This window comes from Herpailurus yagouaroundi, unplaced genomic scaffold, assembly GCF_014898765.1.
Source record: "Herpailurus yagouaroundi ecotype Mexico unplaced genomic scaffold, PumYag 186, whole genome shotgun sequence".
NCBI lineage: Eukaryota > Metazoa > Chordata > Mammalia > Carnivora > Felidae > Herpailurus > Herpailurus yagouaroundi.
The window spans coordinates 36,994,775-37,014,315 of record NW_024412417.1 but is presented as its reverse complement, the minus strand read 5'-3'; the positions used below and the strand labels follow the sequence as shown (position 1 = coordinate 37,014,315).

At 41.6% G+C, this 19,541-nt stretch overlaps 1 long non-coding RNA gene across 2 annotated transcripts in view; it reads left to right on the top strand.

Annotated features, from left to right (window-relative positions):
• LOC121042981 (uncharacterized) overlaps positions 1 to 12,664 on the top strand; it is a 179,308-nt gene extending 166,644 nt beyond the window's left edge. For both annotated transcript variants that reach the window (XR_005796602.1, XR_005796603.1), the window contains exons 4-5: positions 10,781 to 11,017; positions 11,391 to 12,664. This is a non-coding gene — a long non-coding RNA (uncharacterized LOC121042981). The remainder of the gene's footprint in view (positions 1 to 10,780; positions 11,018 to 11,390) is intronic.
• The last annotated feature ends 6,877 nt before the right edge of the window (positions 12,665 to 19,541 follow it).

Genomic DNA, 19,541 nt, shown 5'->3' with positions numbered 1-19,541 from the left:
ACTGATATCAAGAGGCACATGCTTTACTAAGCCAGCCAGGTGTCCCTAATTCATGACGCTATTAAATATAGACAGTCAAAGAAGAAAACTAATTTTTAGAAAATAATTGTGTTACCATTGTGTTACTAGCACCAAGTGCTGAGTATCGAGTTTTTGAAAGACCTTGGGTCGGACAGTTAAGTAATATTTAGTGGAATGTTAGAATGTCTATAGAGATTGGAAAGGTGGTCATGTGGCATTGAGATCAGAGTTGCCTTTACTGCTCACATTTATGGAGCAGTTTCCAAGTATCAGCTACTGTGCAAGGTATAGCACTGGAGATATCTTTTTATTCTATTTAGTAATTATTATTTCTATAAAACACAAAGGGCATCTCAGGTTCAGAAGGTCAAATAGCCTAATTAGAAACTCTCAGATAGTAAAGTAGCAACAACAAGAATCAAATCCATGGTTCTGCTGACAAAACCCAAAGCAAATTACTGAATTTTGGACCATTTTCATTTCTGCCCAAGGCCCCAGTTCCTCATCTGTAAAATCAGCAGTTTGAATCACAGTGTCTATATAAGTGATGGTGTGCTGGAGTGGACTGTGAGAGCTGATGGTTTTATTTTCCACCAAAAGGCTGCTAGAACTGATACATGAATTCAGCAAAGTCGCAGGATACAAAATTAATGTACAGAAATCAGTTGCATTCTTATATACTAATAATGACGCAACAGAAAGACAAACTGATCCCATTCACAACTGCACCAAGAATCATAAAATACCTAGGAATAAACCTAACCAAAGATGTAAAATGTTTGTATGCTGAAAACTATAGAGAGCTTATGAAGGAAATTGAAGAAGATACAAAGAAATGGAAAAAAATTCTGTGCTCATGGATTGGAAGAATAAATATTGTTAAAATGTCAATACTACCCAAAGCAATCTACACATTCAATGCAATCCCAATCAAAATTGCACCAGCATTCTTCTCGAAGCTAGAATAAGCAATCCTAAAATTTGTATGGAACCACAAAAGACCCCGAATAGCCAAAGTAATATTGAAGAAGAAAACCAAAGCAGGAGGCATCACAATCCCAGACTTTAGCCTCTACTAAAAGCTGTAATCATCGAGACAGCATGGTATTGGCACAAAAACAGACACATAGACCAATGGAATCGAATAGAGACTCCAGAATTGGACCCACAAAAGTACGGCCAACTAATCTTTGACAAAGCAGGAAAGAATATCTAATGGAAGAAAGACAGTCTCTTTAACAAATGGTGCTGGGAGAACTTGACAGCAACATACAGAAGAATGAAACTAGACCACTTTCTTACACCATTCACAAAAATAAACTCAAAATGGATAAAGGACCTGGATGTGAGACAGGAAACCATCAAAACCCTGGAGGAGAAAGGGAGAAACCTCTCTGACCCCAGTCGCAGCAGTTTCTTACTTGACACATCTCAAAGGCAAGGGAATTAAAAGCAAAAATGAACTATTGGGACCTCATCAAGATAAAAAGCTTCTGCACTGTGAAGGAAACAATCAATAAAACTAAAAGGCAACTGACAGAATGGGAAAAGATATTTGCAAATGACGTATCAGACAAAGGGCTAGTATTCAAAATCTATAAAGAACTCACCAAACTCCACACCCGAAAAACAAATAATCCAGTGAAGAAGTGGGCAGAAAACATGAATAGACACTTCTCTAAAGAAGACACCCAGATAGCCAACAGGCATATGAAAAGGTGCTCAATGTCGCTCCTCATCAGGAAAATACAAATCAAAACCACACTGAGATACCACCTCACATTGGCCAGAGTGGCTAACATTAACAACTCAGGACACAAGAGATGTTGGGGAGGATATAGAGAAACGGAAACCCTCTTGCACTGTCGGTGGGAATGCAAACTGGGGCAGCCACTCTGGAAAACAGTGTGGAGGTTCCTCAAAAAATTAAAAATAGAACTACCCTACGAGCCAGCAATAGTACTGCTAGGAATATGCCCAAGGGATACAGGAGTTCTGATGCATAAGGGCACTTGTACCCCAGTGTTTATAGCAGCACTTTCAACAGCAGCCCAATTATGGAAAGAGCCTAAATGTCCATCAACTGATGAATGGATAAAGAAATTGTGGTTTATATACACAATGGAATACTACGTGGCAATGAGAAAGAATGAAATCTGGCCTTTTGTAGCCACGTGGATGGAACTGGAGAGTGTTCTGCTAAGTGAAATAAGTCATACAGAGAAAGACAGATACCATATGTTTTCACTCTTACATGGATCCTGAGAAAGTGTACAGAAGACCCTAGGGGAGGGGAAGGAAAAGAAAGTTACAGAGATGGAAGGAGGCAAACCATAAGAGACTTAAAAACTGAGAACAAAATGAGGGTTGATGGGGGGTGGGTGATGGGTATTGAGGAGGGCACCTGTTGGGATGAGCACTGGGTGTTGTATGAAAACCAATTTGACAATAAATTTCATATGAAAAAAATTTGTGAGCTAGTTTTAAACAGAACCATCATTGACAAACTAGATAAACTTCACATTTACATTAAACATTTAAATGAACATTCATAACATTAAAATAAAAACTATTCAAAACTCATTTACTAATTTTTTTTTTTACTTCATTTGGCCTATCTGTGCTCTTGAGTCCATTTATATTGTGTATCTCTATGGGAGAAAGAGTGTACATTGCTGTGCTGCCATTATTTCCTTGCTTTCAGTTCAGCAAGGCCCTATTGGTGGCTTGGTACCTACCAGGCAAGAGTATTTACACAATGGAAATCAGCAAATGCTAAAAATCAAAGCTTGGTTTATAGTTTTGTTGGTTGTGTGGACTTATGAAATTGATAGAAAACAATTATATAAAGTGAAAAGTGTGTCATATCTATGGGTATTACATGTGAGTAGCACAAAAAAAAATGACAAAATACTCCTCTAATATTTGAAAACTACTATACAATTCAGAAAAGTTACTCAACCTCATTAATAAACGAGAAGTGCCAACATGTCTCTGTTGTTTTATCTCATTAACAGAAAGGAAAAAATATCAACCGACATGTTCAGGAAAGAGGGTAGAGTAGGAGGATTCTGGGCTCACCTCATCCCATGGACTCACTGACATAATAGCTCTATATAGCTCGTTCTGTCTCTTCTCTCTCTCTCTATATATATATATATCATGTACTATATATACAATGAACTCTGAAAATGACCTGAGGACTGGCAGAATGGTCCTTCCATGGTTAATCGTAGAAAGGCGGCCATATTAGAAAAGGGTAGGAGGGGCAGAGACACGGTTGGGAACCAAATCCCCAGTGAGACTAACCACAAACAGGAGCGACACCACCAGCATAGAGAAGAGGATTAGACCCCACACAAGGGACCCCTGACACTGGGGACCTAGGAAGATGAGTCCCCTTAACATCTGGCTTTGAAAACCAGTAGGGCTTAATGTCAGGAGCTTTTTAAAGTCAGCAGAACTCAGAGAGCCTGAGGATCGATAGGAAACTGAGGCCCCACCCTTTAAGAGCCAGCCTAATAAATAACTCACCCTGAGACAAAGTACAGAAGCAGCAATTTGAAAAGAGCCTGTGGTATACATGAAAGAGATTTATTTGCTAATCTCAGAACATGTGCTGGAGGGGCAGGGATCTTCAGGAGATTTCTCTGGGAACCAAACTGTCGGCAAGTGTCATTTCTCTTTCCCCCAACCCCAGCCTAGATGGGTGGACGCTTGTGGGAGCCCGTGCTAACACTCTCCATCTACCTTGCTAAAAAACTGTGTGCCCTGCCCTTGTGTTTCCCCCTGTGGACCTGCCCCCATCCAACCTGCCCACCTCATGAGACCTCCTTGAAAGTGGCTCCTGCCCCACGAGCAGCCCTATCACGGACTGGCACCACTCCGAAGTGACTCCTGCCCTGGGGAGTGAGGGAAATCACCGTACACACTAGCACCTGCAGTTTCAGTGGCCTGCCCCTTAGCTGGCTGCTCAGGGAGCAACCCCCGACCATCGGTGCGCCTGCAGTTGTGGCCGAGAGGCTAATTGCAGACAGCTAGCCTGACTGCCAGCCCCACCTGCCAAAGAGCCTGTGGTGGCCTCAGGCCTCTCAACAGCGTGGGGATCAGCCCTGCCCAGTGCATCCACAGCAGGCGAAGCAGGCTCGGCAGCTGGTGGGGCTGAAGGCAAACGCAGCTCTGCCACAAGAGTGGGGTGCATGCAGCACCCCCAGACACGCTGGGATGTCTGGTTCTTGGTGATCAGGAGGGACTGTGCTAGAGGGCACCACAGAACCTCTTCTACGCAAGGCCGCTACTTTCAAGACCAGGAGACATAGCTGACCTGATACACAGAAACAGATTAGACAAAAAGGAGCCGGAGGTTCGGTCTTAAGTGTAGGATGAGACAAAATAAAAAGGCTAAGTGAAGAAACCAAGATAAGCAATATACCTGATGAATAATTCAAAGTCACGGTCATACACATGAAAAGATGCTGAACATTACTCATGATCAGGGAAATACAGATCAAAACCACATTGAGATACCACCTCACACCAGTCAGAGTGGCTAAAATGAACAAGTCAGGAAACAACAGATGCTGGCGAGGATATGGAGAAATGGGAGTCCTCTTGCACTGTTGGTGGGAATGCAAACTGGTGCAGCTGCTCTGGAAAACAGTGTGGAGGTTCCTCAAAAAATTAAGAGAACTACCCTATGACCCAGCAATAGCACTACTAGGGATTTATCCCAATGATATGGGAGTGCTGATTCATATGGGCACATGTACCCCAATGTTTATAGCAGCACCTTCAACAATAGCCCAATTATGGAAAGAACCTAAATATCCAGCAACTGATGAATGGATAAAGAAGATGTAGTTTATATATTCAATGGAATACTACTTGGCAATGAAAAAGAATAATATCTTGCCATTTGCAGCAACGTGAATGGAACTGGAGGGCATTATGCCAAGTGAAATAAGTCAGTCAGAGAAAGATATCATGAGTTTCTCAAGTTCCACATATGAGTGAAAACATTACAGAAGACCATGGGGGAAGGGAATGGGAAAAATAGTTACAGAGAAAGAAGGAGGAAAATCATAAGAGACTCTTAAATACAGAGAACAAACTGAGGGTTGATTGCAGCAGGTGGGGGAAGGGGGGGAATGGGTGATGGGCATTGAGGAGGGCACTTGTTGGCATGAACACTGGGTGTTTGTTGTATGGGAGCGATAAGTCAGAGGAATCTACCCCCAAAACCAAGAGCACACTATACACTGTGTGTTAGCCAACTTGACAATAAATTATATTAAAACACACACACACACACACACACACACACACACACACACACAAAGTCATGGTCATAAAGATACTCACTGGACTTAAGAGTGAATGAACTCCATGAAAACTTCTACAAAGAGGTAGAAAAGATACACACACACACACACACACACACACAGATGAATTTAATAACTGAAATTAAAAAAAAATACACTAGAGGGAATCAACAGATTAGGAGGCAGAAGATGGGATCAGCATTCCAGAAGATAGGGTAATGGAAAGCAACCAAGCTGAATGCCAAAAAGGAAAAAGAACAACAAAAATGAGAATTGGTTAAGGGAACTCTGTGACATCAATAAGTGTAAGAACATTCACATCATAGTGATCCCAGAAGGAGGAGAGACAGAAGGGGGTAGAAGATCTATTGGAAGAAATAATACCTGAAAACATTCCCCGTCTGTAGAAGGAAACAGACATCCAAGTCCAGGAAACACAGAGAGCCCCTAACAAGATTAACCCTTGGAGGTCACATAATAATAAAAGATACATAATAATAAAAATGGCAAAAGTAACAACAAAAAGAATGTTAAAAGCAGCAAGAGAAAGAAAAAGTTACCTAAAAGGGAAACTCTGTAAGGCTTTAGCCGATTTTTTTTTAAAAGAAACTTTGCAAGCCAGGGTCAGAAGCAGGATATTCACCATGCAGAAAGGAAAAAAACAAAACAAAAAAACAACTGAGAATACTCTACAAAGCAAGGTTATCATTCAGAATTGAAGAGATAAAGAATTTACCAAACAAAAGATAGGAGTTCACTGCCACCAAATCAGACAAGAAATGTTAAAGGGAATTCATTGTAAAGTAAAGGCCACACCTAGAAGAAAATTATGGGAAAAATTCATAGGTAAAATAAGCATTTAGTAAAGGTAATAGATTAATCACTTATAAAGCCAGTATGGAGGTTAAAACACCTAAGTAGTAAAATCAGCTATATCTACAAAAATCAGTCAAGGGTACTCAAAATAAAAAGTTGTAAACTATGACATCAAATACATAAAACATCAAGGAGGTAAAACTTTAGTACTTATACAATTTGTTTGACTTAAGCAAGCAGCAACTTAATATAGACTGCTATATACATAGGATGTTCTATATGAAACCAGTGGTAACCACACATCAATAACCTGTCATAGATATACAGGAAATAATAAGAAAGGAATCCAAGCATAAGACTAGAAGCCATCATACCACGAAGAAAGAAAGACAAAAAAGGAACAGAAGAACTATATAAACAACCAGAAAATAATTAACAAAATAACAGTAAGTACATACTTGTCAATAATTAATTTAAATGTAAATGGACTAGGTGCTCCCATCAAAAGACATAGGGTGACTGAATGGATTAAAAAACAAGACCCATCTATATACCGCCTGCAAGAGACTCACTTCAGATCTAAAGACAAATATAGACTGAAAGTAAAGGGATGGAAAAACACGTACCATGCAAATGGATGTGGGGGGAAAAAAGCCAGGGTAGCAATACTTCTATCAGACAAAATGGACTTTAAAACAAAGACTGTAGCATGAGACAAAGAAGGGTACTACATAGTAATAAAGGGATCAGTCCAATAAGAGGATATAACAACTGTAATTATCTATATACCCAACGCAGGACCACCTAAATATATACGGCATGTACTAACAGACATAAAGGGAGAAATTGACAGTAAAGCAATAGCAGGGCACTTTAACACCCCATGTCCATCAGTGGATAGATCATCCAGCTTGAAAAATCAAGGAACAGTGGCTTTGAATGACACATTAGACGAGATGGACCTAATAGATATATAAAGAGCATTATTCCAGACCCAGAAGAATATATATTCTTTTCAAGTGCATATGGGACATTCTCCAGGCTAGATTACATGTTAGGCCACACAAAAAAAAGCCACAGTAAATTTGAGAAGACTGAAATCATACCAAGTGTCTTTTCTCACCACAACAGTATTAAACTAGGTATCAATTACAAGAAAAAAAAATCTGGAAAGAACACAAATACATGGAGGCTAAATAACATGCTACTAAACAATAAATGGGTCCACTCAAAAATCATAAATAAAAAAATACCTAGAGACAAGTGAAAATGAAAACACATTGGTCCAAAATCTTGGGATACGGCAAAAGCAGTTTTAAGAGGGAAGTTTATAGCAATACAGGTATACCTCAACAAACAAAAAAATCTGAAAAAAAAAAAAAGCTGACCTTACACCTAAGGGAGCTAGAAAGAGAAGAACACATTAGTTCTACCAAGCATTTAAAGAAGAGTTAATACCTATTCTCAAACTATTCAAAAAAATAGAAGTAGAAGGAAAGCTTCCAAAAACATCCTACAAAATTAGTATTACCCTGATACCAAAATCAGACAAACACTACAAAAACAAAATGAAAAAACTACATGTCAATATGCCTAATGAACATTGAGCAAAATCTTCAACGAAACATTAACAAAGTGAATTTAAAAATACATTTAAAAATTATTCACCACAATAAAGTGGGATTTATTTCAGGATATTAGCATTATTTAATATTATCAATCAACCTGATACATTATATTAACAAGCAAAAGGATAAGAACCATATGATCTTCTCAATAGATGTAGGAAAAGTATTTGACAAAATACAATGTCCATTCTTGATAAAAACTCAACAAAGGGAGTTTCAGAGAAAACATACATCAACATAATAAAGGCCACATATGAGAAGCCCACAGTTAACATCGTATTCAATGGTGAAAAACTGAAAGTCTTTCCTCTAAAGGTCAAGAAGAAGAAAGGATGCTTATGCTCACCACTTTACTTCAACATAGTACTAGAAGTCTTAGCTCCAGCAATGGGACAATAACAAGAAATAAAAGGCATCCAAATTGGCAAAAAGTAATACTATTACTATTTGTACATGACATACTATATAGAGAAAACTCTAAAGACTCCACCAAAAAAAATCTATACGAATGGATAGAGGAATTCAGTAAAGTTGCAAGGTATAGAATACACAGAAATCTGTTGCATGTCTATATACTAATAATGAAGTAGAAGAAAGAGAAATTAAGAAAACAACTCCATTTGCAATTGCACCATAAATAAAATACCTAAGAATATATTTAACCAAGGAAGTAAAAGACCTGTATTTTGAAAACTACAACAACATTGATAAAAGAAATTGAAGACAAAAATGGAAATATACTCCATACTCATGGATTAGAAGAATTAATATTATTAAGAAGTCCATACTACCCAAAGTAACCCACAGATTGAGCTAATCTCTATCAAAATTCCGAAAGCCTTTTCACAGAACTGGGATAAATAATCCTAAAATTTGTATGTGACCACAAAAGATCCTAAACAGTCAAAACAATCTTGAGAAAGAACAAAGCACAATCCCAGTATCACAGTCCCAGATTTCATGATATAACACAAGGCTATAGTGATCAAAACAGTATGATATTAGCACAAGAATAGACACAGATTCATCGAACAGGATAAAGAAACCAGAAATAAACCCACACCTATATGGTCAATTAATCTTCAACAAAAGGAGGCAAGAATATACAACAGGAAAAAGACAGTCTTTTCAATAAATGATGTTGGTAACACCACTTTCTTACACCATACACAAAAATAAACTCAAAATGGATTAAAAACCTAAATCTGAGACCTGAAACCATAGAACCCCTGAATGAAAACATAAGCAGTAATCTCTTGGACATCAGCCTTACCAACATACTTATGGATATTTTTCCTCAGGCAGCAGAAATGAAAGCAAAAACAATTAATTGTGACTACACCAAAATAAAGTTTTTGCACAGAAAAGGAAGCCATCAACAAAAAGGCAACCCAGTGAATAGAAGATATCTATAAATAATATAACTGATTAGCATATGTAAATATTAATATAACTGACAAGGGATTAATATCCAAAATATATAAAGAACTTCTACAACTCAACACCAAAAAAAAAAAAAACCACACAAAAACAAACAAACAAAAAACTAATCTGTTTTAAAAAAAATAGGCAGAGGACCAGAATAAACATTTTTCCAAAGGAGACCTGTAGATGGCCAACAGACACATGGAAAGATGCTCAACATCACTAATCACCAGGGAAATGCAAATCAAAATGACAATGAGATAACACTTCACACCAGTCAGGGTAGCTAGTATCAAAAAGACAAGAAATAGGGGCACCTGGGTGGCTCAGTCAGTTATGCATCCAACTCTTGATTTCAATTCTGGTCATGATCTTATGGTTCAAGAGATCGAGCCCCGAGTCGGGCTCTGTGCTGACACTGTGGAACTTACTTGCAATTTTCTCTCTCTCTCTCTCTCTCTGCCTCTCCTCTGCTCATGCTCTCACTCAAAATAAATAAATAAACTTAAAAAAAAAAAGACAAGTAATAACAAGTGTTGGAGAGGATGTATAAAAATGGGAACTCTCCTATGTTATTGGTGAGGATGTAAATTGGTGTAACCACTGTGGAAAACAGTATGGGTCTTCTTCAAACAAATAAAAATGATAACAACATATGATCCAGTTATTCCACTACTAGGTATTTACCCCCCAAAACCAAAAACTCTAATTTGAAAAAAAAATACAAGCACGTATAGTTTTATTGCAGCATTATTTACAATAGCTAAGATATGGAAGGAACCCAAGTGTCTATGAATAGACGAATGGATAAAGAAGTGGTATGTTGGGGCGCTTGGGTGGCGCAGTCGGTTAAGCGTCCGACTTCAGCCGGGTCACGATCTCGCAGTCCGGGAGTTCCAGCCCCGCGTCAGGCTCTGGGCTGATGGCTCGGAGCCTGGAGCCTGTTTCCGATTCTGTGTCTCCCTCTCTCTCTGCCCCTCCCCCGTTCATGCTCTGTCTCTCTCTGTCCCAAAAATAAATAAACGTTGAAAAAAAAAAAAAAGAAGTGGTATGTATACACAATGAAATATTACTCAGCCACAAAAAAGAATGAAACCTTGCCATTTGTGACAACATGGAGAATCTAGAAGGTTTTATGCTAAGTCAGAGAGAGACAAATATAAATACCGTATGATTTCACTTACATGTGGAATCTAAAAAAAAAAAAAAAAATCCCAGACTCTTAAATACAGAGAAAAAAATGGGTGGTTGCCAGATAGAAGACAAATAGAAGTACAGTATAGGTAATATAGTCAATAATATTATAATAAAGTTGAATGGTGACAGTGAATATACTTGCTGTGCTGAGCATGAAGTAATGTTAGAATTAATGTTTAGTGAGAATCAGTTGGCTATATGAAATTTATAATTAAAAAGACTTTTTAATTTGTGTATTGCTTTTCTTATAGCAATATGTTTAAATATAAATATATGTGTACACAGATACACATGTAAGACACTGGGGGTTGGTTGTTGAATGTCTACTAACACTTGGCTGCTTTGGGGTTTTTCTCATCTTCAATATTGTAGGAGCCTAACTAGGACCAGGTGGAGACCACAGGGCGCCAGGCACTATGAAGAACTGGTCCAATCGTTGCAGGTGTTTGCGGTTGGAACGGGCTGCCTCAAGAGGTGGTGAGGTCCTGTTGCTGCGCTGACACCAAGGCCACTCCACAGGGGAGAAGAGGGTGCAGATGATGTTGGATGTGCTTCCTTCTCAACCGGAAAGTTTCATACCCAATAGGGAAGAGGGAGTCAGAGTGAGAGGTGGGTATGGCACTCGTGAGGCAATGGCCGATGGCTCTTGCCTACTTTCAAGCTCAGAACGTATCAGTCAAGAGTCTTATCAACTTATTGATATCCCTTAATCAATGGAAACTCCCTGGGTGGCCAGAGTCAGAATACATTGCTCCTTGAGTTAATCCCCTCCACTACGGTGTATGCTTCCTCAGTTGCTGTGCATTTTAGGTGTTTGCGTGGTAGCTTCTCATCTGAGAATTTATGCCTTCTGTGGCTGAGGCTTGTGCCTCGCCATAAATAAAAGAGTTGCTTAAGAAATCATTTTTTCTCTAAATGTATTTTAAAAGAAATCAATATAAATCCAATTTGTCCTTTTTTTCTCCTGTTTTGGTTTCTCAAGCTCTAGAACCCCAGAGATGGTCAGAAAACCTTCCCTCATTGAATGCCCTCGGAGCCATCAACCCTCTCCACTGCCCAGTTGAGAATAACTTCATCAGTGGATAATATTCTGACATACATCATCTGTGTATTATAAGGTTTAACTGGGATGGTTTTCTCAGAACTTCAAGACTGAGTTCAACTGAAGCAGATCAGTGAATATTTTTTTAAATTAACCTGGCATTAATACTGGTTTAACATCAGTGAAAAGCCAAGTAGAGGTTTTGAATGTAAGGAAGCTGGTTTCAGCCAAGTAACCTCTTTGATCCAGAATTGTACTAAACACATACACACTATCTGTTCTAATCTTCAACATTCTGCAAGAAGAAGAAACTGAGGCTAAGAGATTAAGATGGCTTGCCTGGTTGTGAACCAAATGCCTCACCTTGAAGGTGGCAGGACCACCATTTGAACCCCCCCATTCTAAATACCATTGTTTTTCGTATAAATCTTATTGCCTCTTTATAGAAGGCTTCTACTTGAAAACAGAGGTTTCCACATTAGTCTATAGGATAAACATCCTTCAGCTGATGATTCCTAATTATCCACAGGAGAAGACTGTCATAGTGCCCAATGAGGGAGAAAAGAGCTATTTGAAAAATAATGTGGAGATTGCTCTGGCTGTTTTTGATGGACGCAAAGACATGAAAAATGGGAACCAAAAACAGAGGGGGAAAAAAGCCCATTCTGAAGCTCTGAAGCCCCATGACCCAGGTGTACATCATACAGTCAGCTGTCAAGAAAGACTCCATTGGCCCACTCACAGGGGTTCTCCCACCATGTGGCCACAGTCCCCTTGCATATGACGGAATCCTCTGTGTTCTCTAAGGGTCTCCTTCCCCTCTGGTTCTTCTCATGCTTCGTCTCTCCAGAGAACCTGGCAGCCGGTTCTAGCCCTCAACGCCCTCATGCCGGCCCCTGTGGCTTCATTCCTGGAAACATGATTTTCTCCATTTATTCCCACCTGTTGTCTCTAGACTGTCAGTACCATGAGGGGATGACGAGGACGCTCTACTGAAATCACATGAATCAGAACCTCATGCAGCCCGCACAAGAACCTGAAAAAACTTCAGGCTTAACACCACTTGCCAGCATGGGGCAGTTCTCCACACCCTCAGAACGGCCTTACGTATAGCCTCCCACTGACTTCCCTCAAAGTAACCTTAGCTCTTAACATCTTGCAAAGTGATTTATGTGAGCCAATTACTAACTGGAGTATCCGGAAAACAGAAACTGGAAAAAAAAAAAAAAAGTGTTGTCTGAAGTTGAGAAAAAAGATCCCAGAACTGCTGAGATGACTTTACACACACACACACACACACACACACACACACACACACACACACACTCATTCACTCTCTCCCCCTTCTCATTATCTCCCCCCCTCCCCTCCTCACTCCTCCCCTCCCTTACTCTTTTCTCTCTTCCACTGGCTCCTCTCTCTTCCTTCTCCTCTCTCTCTCCCATTCTCTCTCTCTCCCTCTCCCCTCCTCTCTCCCTCAGGAATTGTTAATGAAGTAAACATATTTTGATCTAGTTAACAGTCTCAAAATAACCTTATATACATTGCTCTCGTGTCAACCATAAAAGCATCCTAAACCTGTATTTTGGCAATACTCCACATGCACAGGTTTCAGAACGTGTGCCCCAGGAATCCAGAAACCAGGGGCTATCTTCAGGAGAGTGGCAACATTTGATTTATGCTTTGTGTTTATAAATGTCGAGGCAGCATAATTTTGAGTAATATTCAGAAAGTATGTACCTACCAAGCTGTAAAAAATGACTGACTGCAAGTTAGCTGGTGAGTTTTCCTAGACTTCAAGTTTTTTTGTTTTTTTGTTTTTTTTTGTTTGTTTGTTTTTTTTAGAGACACACAAAAACATTGACATAGGAAAGAAAATCTTATAATTACACTTTGTTCTCCTCCTTGCGCATTTCAAAGCAACCATCCAAAGCTAGTGCTTTGTAACATACAAACCAGGACTCTGCAACTAGCCCAACTATCAATTTATGTTCTTTTTTGGAAACAACTTGACTCATCTCCTAGTCCACTTTCCCTTTTCATTACTACAGGAGTGACTTAGAATAATGTTTGTCTAAACTGGGAGGCTGTTTCCTCATTACTCAACGCACAGCTTGTCGGTTTCTTACCAGCCTATGGCATTCCATGGCAGGTATGGGGTATCTTCACAGGCCAGCCTGTCTGGAAAGGGCGGGATGGGATTACTACTGACTATGCTTTGCCCCTCCATCTTCATAAAGTGGCCACATCCTTGATTTCCTTATTTGCCAATCTAGGAGAACGTTGCCTTCTCTGGGTGGATGCTAGGAGCAAATGAAATCGCTCTTGGCACTAATGATTACTAATCCTTTCCTTTTCTTAAAGGACCTTTCCTCTACCTCTTCACAGCCGTGACTTCTGTCAGAAAACACGGGACCTGCATGAGAAGGGCTTGTTCCCATCCCCGTGCTGATAATCAACGTCTGGGCCTGTTTCCTCAGTTGTGAATAAAGGGTCGTGTTAATGGATCTCTGAGCTATGACCCAGTGTGATTATCTTAATATCGTTTGTGGGCTTATGTAGTCTAACTTTTGATAATTTTCTATGTACCAAACACTGATCTAAACAATTTACAAATGTTTTGTTTCACATAAATCTAAGGTAATATTTTCAATTTTTTTTTTAATTTTTTTTTCAACGTTTATTTATTTTTGGGACAGAGAGAGACAGAGCATGAACGGGGGAGGGGCAGAGAGAGAGGGAGACACAGAATCGGAAACAGGCTCCAGGCTCCGAGCCATCAGCCCAGAGCCTGACGCGGGGCTCGAACTCTCGGACCGCGAGATCGTGACCCGGCTGAAGTCGGACGCTTAACCGACTGCGCCACCCAGGCGCCCCAATATTTTCAATTTTAAGAATTCAGGTATTATCCCCACTGGCAGGTGAGGTGATGCACGCACTCAGTGAGCACCCAGTTTTCCTGAGGTTTCACAGCTATTAAGGGGGAAACCAATCAGATTTTAGACTACAAGTCTTTTTTTTTTTTTTTTTTAACATTTATTCGTTTTTGAAATACAGAGCATGCCCAAGCAGGGGTGGGGCAGAGAGAGAGAGGGAGACACAGAATCCAAAGCGGGCTCCAGGCTCCGAGCTGTCAGCACAGAGCCCGACACAGGGCTCGAACTCAAGAATCACGAGATCATGACCTGAGCCGAAGCTGGACACTTAACCGACTGAGCCACCCAGGCCCCCAAGACTACAAGGTTTAATTAAAATCTTCCTCTGTCACCTATGCAAACCACTGAAGTGGCTTCTTGGGCCCCATCGTTACCAGCATCAGTTGTCCTGACTCAGTGGCGTCGACCACCGAGCACCAACCCTACGGCCATTAAAGTCCTTTCTATGGTCACTATGTGGACCACGTCATGGTCCATGCTCACTCACTTCAGGCACTGATTTCCTGCTCTTCTTCCCTTCCTCTTTATTCCCGTCTGTTGGTTCTCTTTTCCCCCCTTGACAAAAACTTAGAGTCTGTTGTGTCCCAGGATTGAGGATTCAGAAAAGGTAAGAGATTATTGCCAGTCTGAGACATCACACAATGCAACTGAGTGTGAGGACAAAGATACAGATTTACACAGAAAAAGTATAATGTCCTACATCATATTCCCTTGAAAGAAGGAACGAGGGACGTGGATAGGGGAGAGAGGGGCTGAGAGAGGGAGTCAGAACATGCCGTGAGAGAGCTACACAGCCAAGCAGGGGCAGAGAGAGAGAGGAGACAGGGTGGACAGAGCCTATAACTCTCCCTGGGGAGCCTTGGGGAAGTTTTCACAGCGGTGTTTGTATTTGAGATAAATCTTGAGGAAGAGTAGAAGTTTGGTGTGAAAATAGAAGACATTACAGGCAAAGATGAAGGAAATAGCCCTGTTTTGCCTCAGTAATGGAACATTCCATGGGACTGGCTTCAGGGAAGCAGGGATGGAAGTTTGAATGGGTGCCTTGTAGGCAGCACCCAAAGGGTTTGTGTCAATATTTAAGATATTGAGATCTTACCTAGTAGTAGGGAGACACTGGGGGAGGGGTTGACTCATGATCAGATTGACCTCAGGGGCGCTCTGGAGGAGACACTGGAGTAAATGGGAAAGAGCTGAAAACAGCAGGTTTCGTTAAGAAAGGACGTGGGTGTGAGCCATGGGTGAGATGTGGACGGTGAGGAAGGGGCAGATGGAGATTGGCTGATACAGAACAGGCGGGACTGAGTGACAGAGAAGGAAAGGGGGGATGTGGCACCAGGATTTCAAAGTCAGAGAAGACAGACTCGTCACTCCTGCTATTTTCTTTGTCAGCCTCTGACACGAGTCTCATCCAACCTAACCACATCCCTCCCTGACTTCTTGCCACCTGCCCTCAGGAAACTTGGAAGGCAGTGGCCCTGTGGCCAATAGAAGCCCTGAGTCAGCAGATCTATCCCAGTCACCTCCTTGCCTGCAGCCCCTTCCCAGGGGTCCTCCAGCCCAAATAGCTGCGGGCCGAGCTACCGGGCTCTGGGCTTACACCTCCTCATCCTCCATTTCAGCCCCCACCAGCTTTAGAAATGACCCCCTCTTGGGGCGCCTGGGTGGCTCAGTCAGATGAGCATCCGACCGGCTCAGGTCACGATCTCACGGTTCGTGGGTTCGAGCCCCGCATCAGGCTCTGTGCTGACTGCTGGCTCAGAGCCTGGAGCCTGCTTCAGATTCTGTCTCCTCCTCTCTCTGTCCCTCCCCCGCTCACGCTTTGTCTTACTCTGTTTCTCAGAAACAAATAAATGTAAAAAAATAAAATAAAAAAGAAATGTCCCCTTCTCTGTTCCACAAATCCCAACCACAGGTAGGCAGACTCTCCTTCCCAAATCACTGTCTTCTGTGAAATGGAAACGGAGAGATACTTGCTTCGGATTATGCTGAAGTCAGAGCACCCTTCTACTTTCGGAAGCTAAAGCTAAAATGGAGAAGCATTCATTCATTCACAAACATACTCATTGAGCTGGCAGCCTGCCAGATGGATAAAATAGAAACATTGCCGCCAGGAATTCAGGGATGAGCCAAGTCCCTGCTGTCGTGGGATGCACACTCTGGTGTCAGAGAGGCAGATCGAGACAGGTGGGCATGTCACACAACAACGGCAGGTGATTGATGGGACTGTTCAGGACACGGTGTTGGGGAATACGTAGGCAGGGATGGACCTGCTTGAAATAGATTCCTTAAGGAAGCCCTCTCTGAGGAAGTGATATTTAAGACAGAAAGACAAATGAGAAAGTAGCCACAACATGCAAAAACATAGGTCTAAAATGCTATATAAATGATAAAGTGCAAGTCAATATTGACCAGGAATAAAGGCAAACACAGAGCCACTCTTTCCATACCCCTACAGAATGCCAGCCAGGAAGTCATGGGATCTGGAGGTGTTTTGTTTTTGTCATGCTCATGTGAAAGGGACCCTCCAGTTTTAAGAAACTCACATTCATCTTGCATATAAAGACACGAATGGGCCTACGAGAGACACGCTATCTCAGGGCTTGGCAAAAACTTTCACGAAGAGGAAGATAAATTATCTTAGGCTGTGTGGGCCATACGCTCTCTGTTGTGCTACTCAATCCACCAGAAGAGCCTGGAAGCCACGGACAATGTATAAATGAGTGAGCGCTCCTCTGTTCGGTCATTTTATTTATGGATGCTAAAAACAACAATTTTCACAGGTCACAAAATATTTATTTTTGCAGACATGTGAAACCCTAAACTCTTTTCTTCATTCATGGGCTTACAAACACGGGCAGTGGGCTGTATTTGGTTCTTGGGACCTGGTCTGGCCATCCCTGCTCTGCAGCAAGGTGGTTGAGAGAGCAAACTCTTGAGCAGACTGCCTCGGTTCGTTTCCAGATGACTCCATCTGCCAGGGGTGCACTCACACGTCCAGGCCAAAGAAAATTTACTTTGATCCTGTTTTGTTCTCTTATCTTTCTGTCCCTCTTTTCTTAGTCAAACTTCTTAGAACAATAATCTATACTCCCTCCCCGGGGCAAACTGTGTTTTACCAAAACGACTTCGACATGCTTCCAGCCTCTGATGCTCTTCCAGAATCATGTCCCACCCTTAACCCCTCTAAGAGGTGGTATTGAGGTTCCCTCCCCTTAAAACTGGGCAGGCCTTTGTGAGTACTCCAGCTAACTGAGCCCTACAGAAGAGATGCTCGAAGACTCAGGAGCTGGGTCGTAAAAGGCAAGACAGCTTCTGCCTGCCTTTCAGGGTGCACGTGCCTACAGACCCTAGAGCTGCCACATAAAGAAGGGTGTGATGACTGTTACTTCCTTTTAGAGGCTTTCGTTGGATTTCTCCGCAGTGGATCTGGTCCTAGGCAAAGAAAGCAAGCAGTGCGTGTACATGATGTGCCTGGAGTATAAGGCGTACGGGGCCGAGAATTGGGAGCTTTGGCCAGTGGTACGTGCAGATGGCATTTCCTGGAAGGCTTTAATGATGCGGTGGATGAGCTTGGAATGGATCTGGAGAGTAACAGGTGGCCCCTGGAGAGATTTGAGGCCTAAGAGTAGAATGGACAGGTTTCTCTCTTAGGGGAACTACTCTAGTTGTAACAGAAGAAAGCCGTGATGAGACCCCTGGCTGGAAGCCTGCGACATGGTCTGGGTGATGCGGAGGAGGGCAGTGCCAATGGCCGTGGACAGAGAGAGTGGAGAGATTCCTGAGACCACCCCGCAAGGAGAGCGCTGTCCGCCCAGCTGATGGACAGACATCACAACAACGCATATTCTCGTACCTTCTACTACAGTCTTGTCAGAATAGATCCCTCTCTCACATGGCTACGCCTCCTCGCCTGCTCTCTCTTTCACGATTTTTCTTTTTTGCCTGGTCAATATGCAACACGGTTCCCACATGGGTGGTTCCTCTCCCTTCTCTTCAGCAGACACTGGGGAACCGTTCCTTGAAAGCAAGATGCCACAGATAAGCTCACAGCTGGCCGAATACTGGTGAAAGGGTTCCTCTGTGCCCCCCGCCGCATGAAACACCTGCCTCTGTCGGCCACAGACCGGTCCCCTGAAAAATACCCTGGGAACCCTGTCCCAGAGCCCCCTCCCAGCTGTTATCTTGACACAATCACTGTGCTCTGGGTTTTTAATCTGGGAGATTAAATCTATACATGCCTGAGTGGAAAGATCACATCCTTGTAATGTTTCACCTATAAAATTTCTCAGCTGCCTTCGTTTAACCTGTTGTATTTATGGCCCAACTGTAATTTAGGAGAATACTCAGAAAATGCCAATTTCAAAGGGCCGCTCTCTCAAATTGCCACTCAGCAAGGCTTTCTGCAGGAGTGTAGTGAACTGTGGTAAAACTGATCATTTCAGTCAATTAGATTTTTAGGCCAGTCACTTTTTACTGTTCTGAAAGAGAGCAAGAGAGCATTTGAAAGCCAGAATCAATCAATTACAGTCTAAATGTAGAACAAGGAGGAAGATACACAAGAAACCATATGTATACTTTTTTTTTTTTTATAGGGATGAACCTTGTAGAGGTCACTTGAGTTCTATTATAGAATGTTTCATTTTGCATAAAGTAGAAGTTACCACTTTAAAAGACATGCCTACCCAGACCCTTTGGATAGAAATTGGGGTCAAAGAATGAAAAGGCTGACAGGGAGAATGCAAGTGCCTTAGCTGGGGAAGAAGGGGCTTGCCGAGACGAGCATACAAGCAGAATGATCAGGTAGGCTTTTCTTGTAAAGACCATAGCAACCTTTGACTCAAAGTTCTAACACAGTTAAAATTGTAACAGGTCGAAGGCCACAAGTTCAGAAAACATATAGATCTTTTGTGATAGTTCATTTCCTTTATTTAACCCAAGACTGGATTATGAGGTCTAGAGATTCTAGAAAGTCAAAGATTATGGTCCTTCCTTAGGCAACTGAAAATAAAAACATCACTAACAGTAGAGCAGGATTAAAGAACATAAAATAAATCTTCTCCTAATAGACCCTTCACAATTTCAAATTCAAAAATATTTGAAAATACCTTCTTATGTTAAGAAAAGGCTCCTGGGGTGGGGAGGGGCGCCTGGGTGG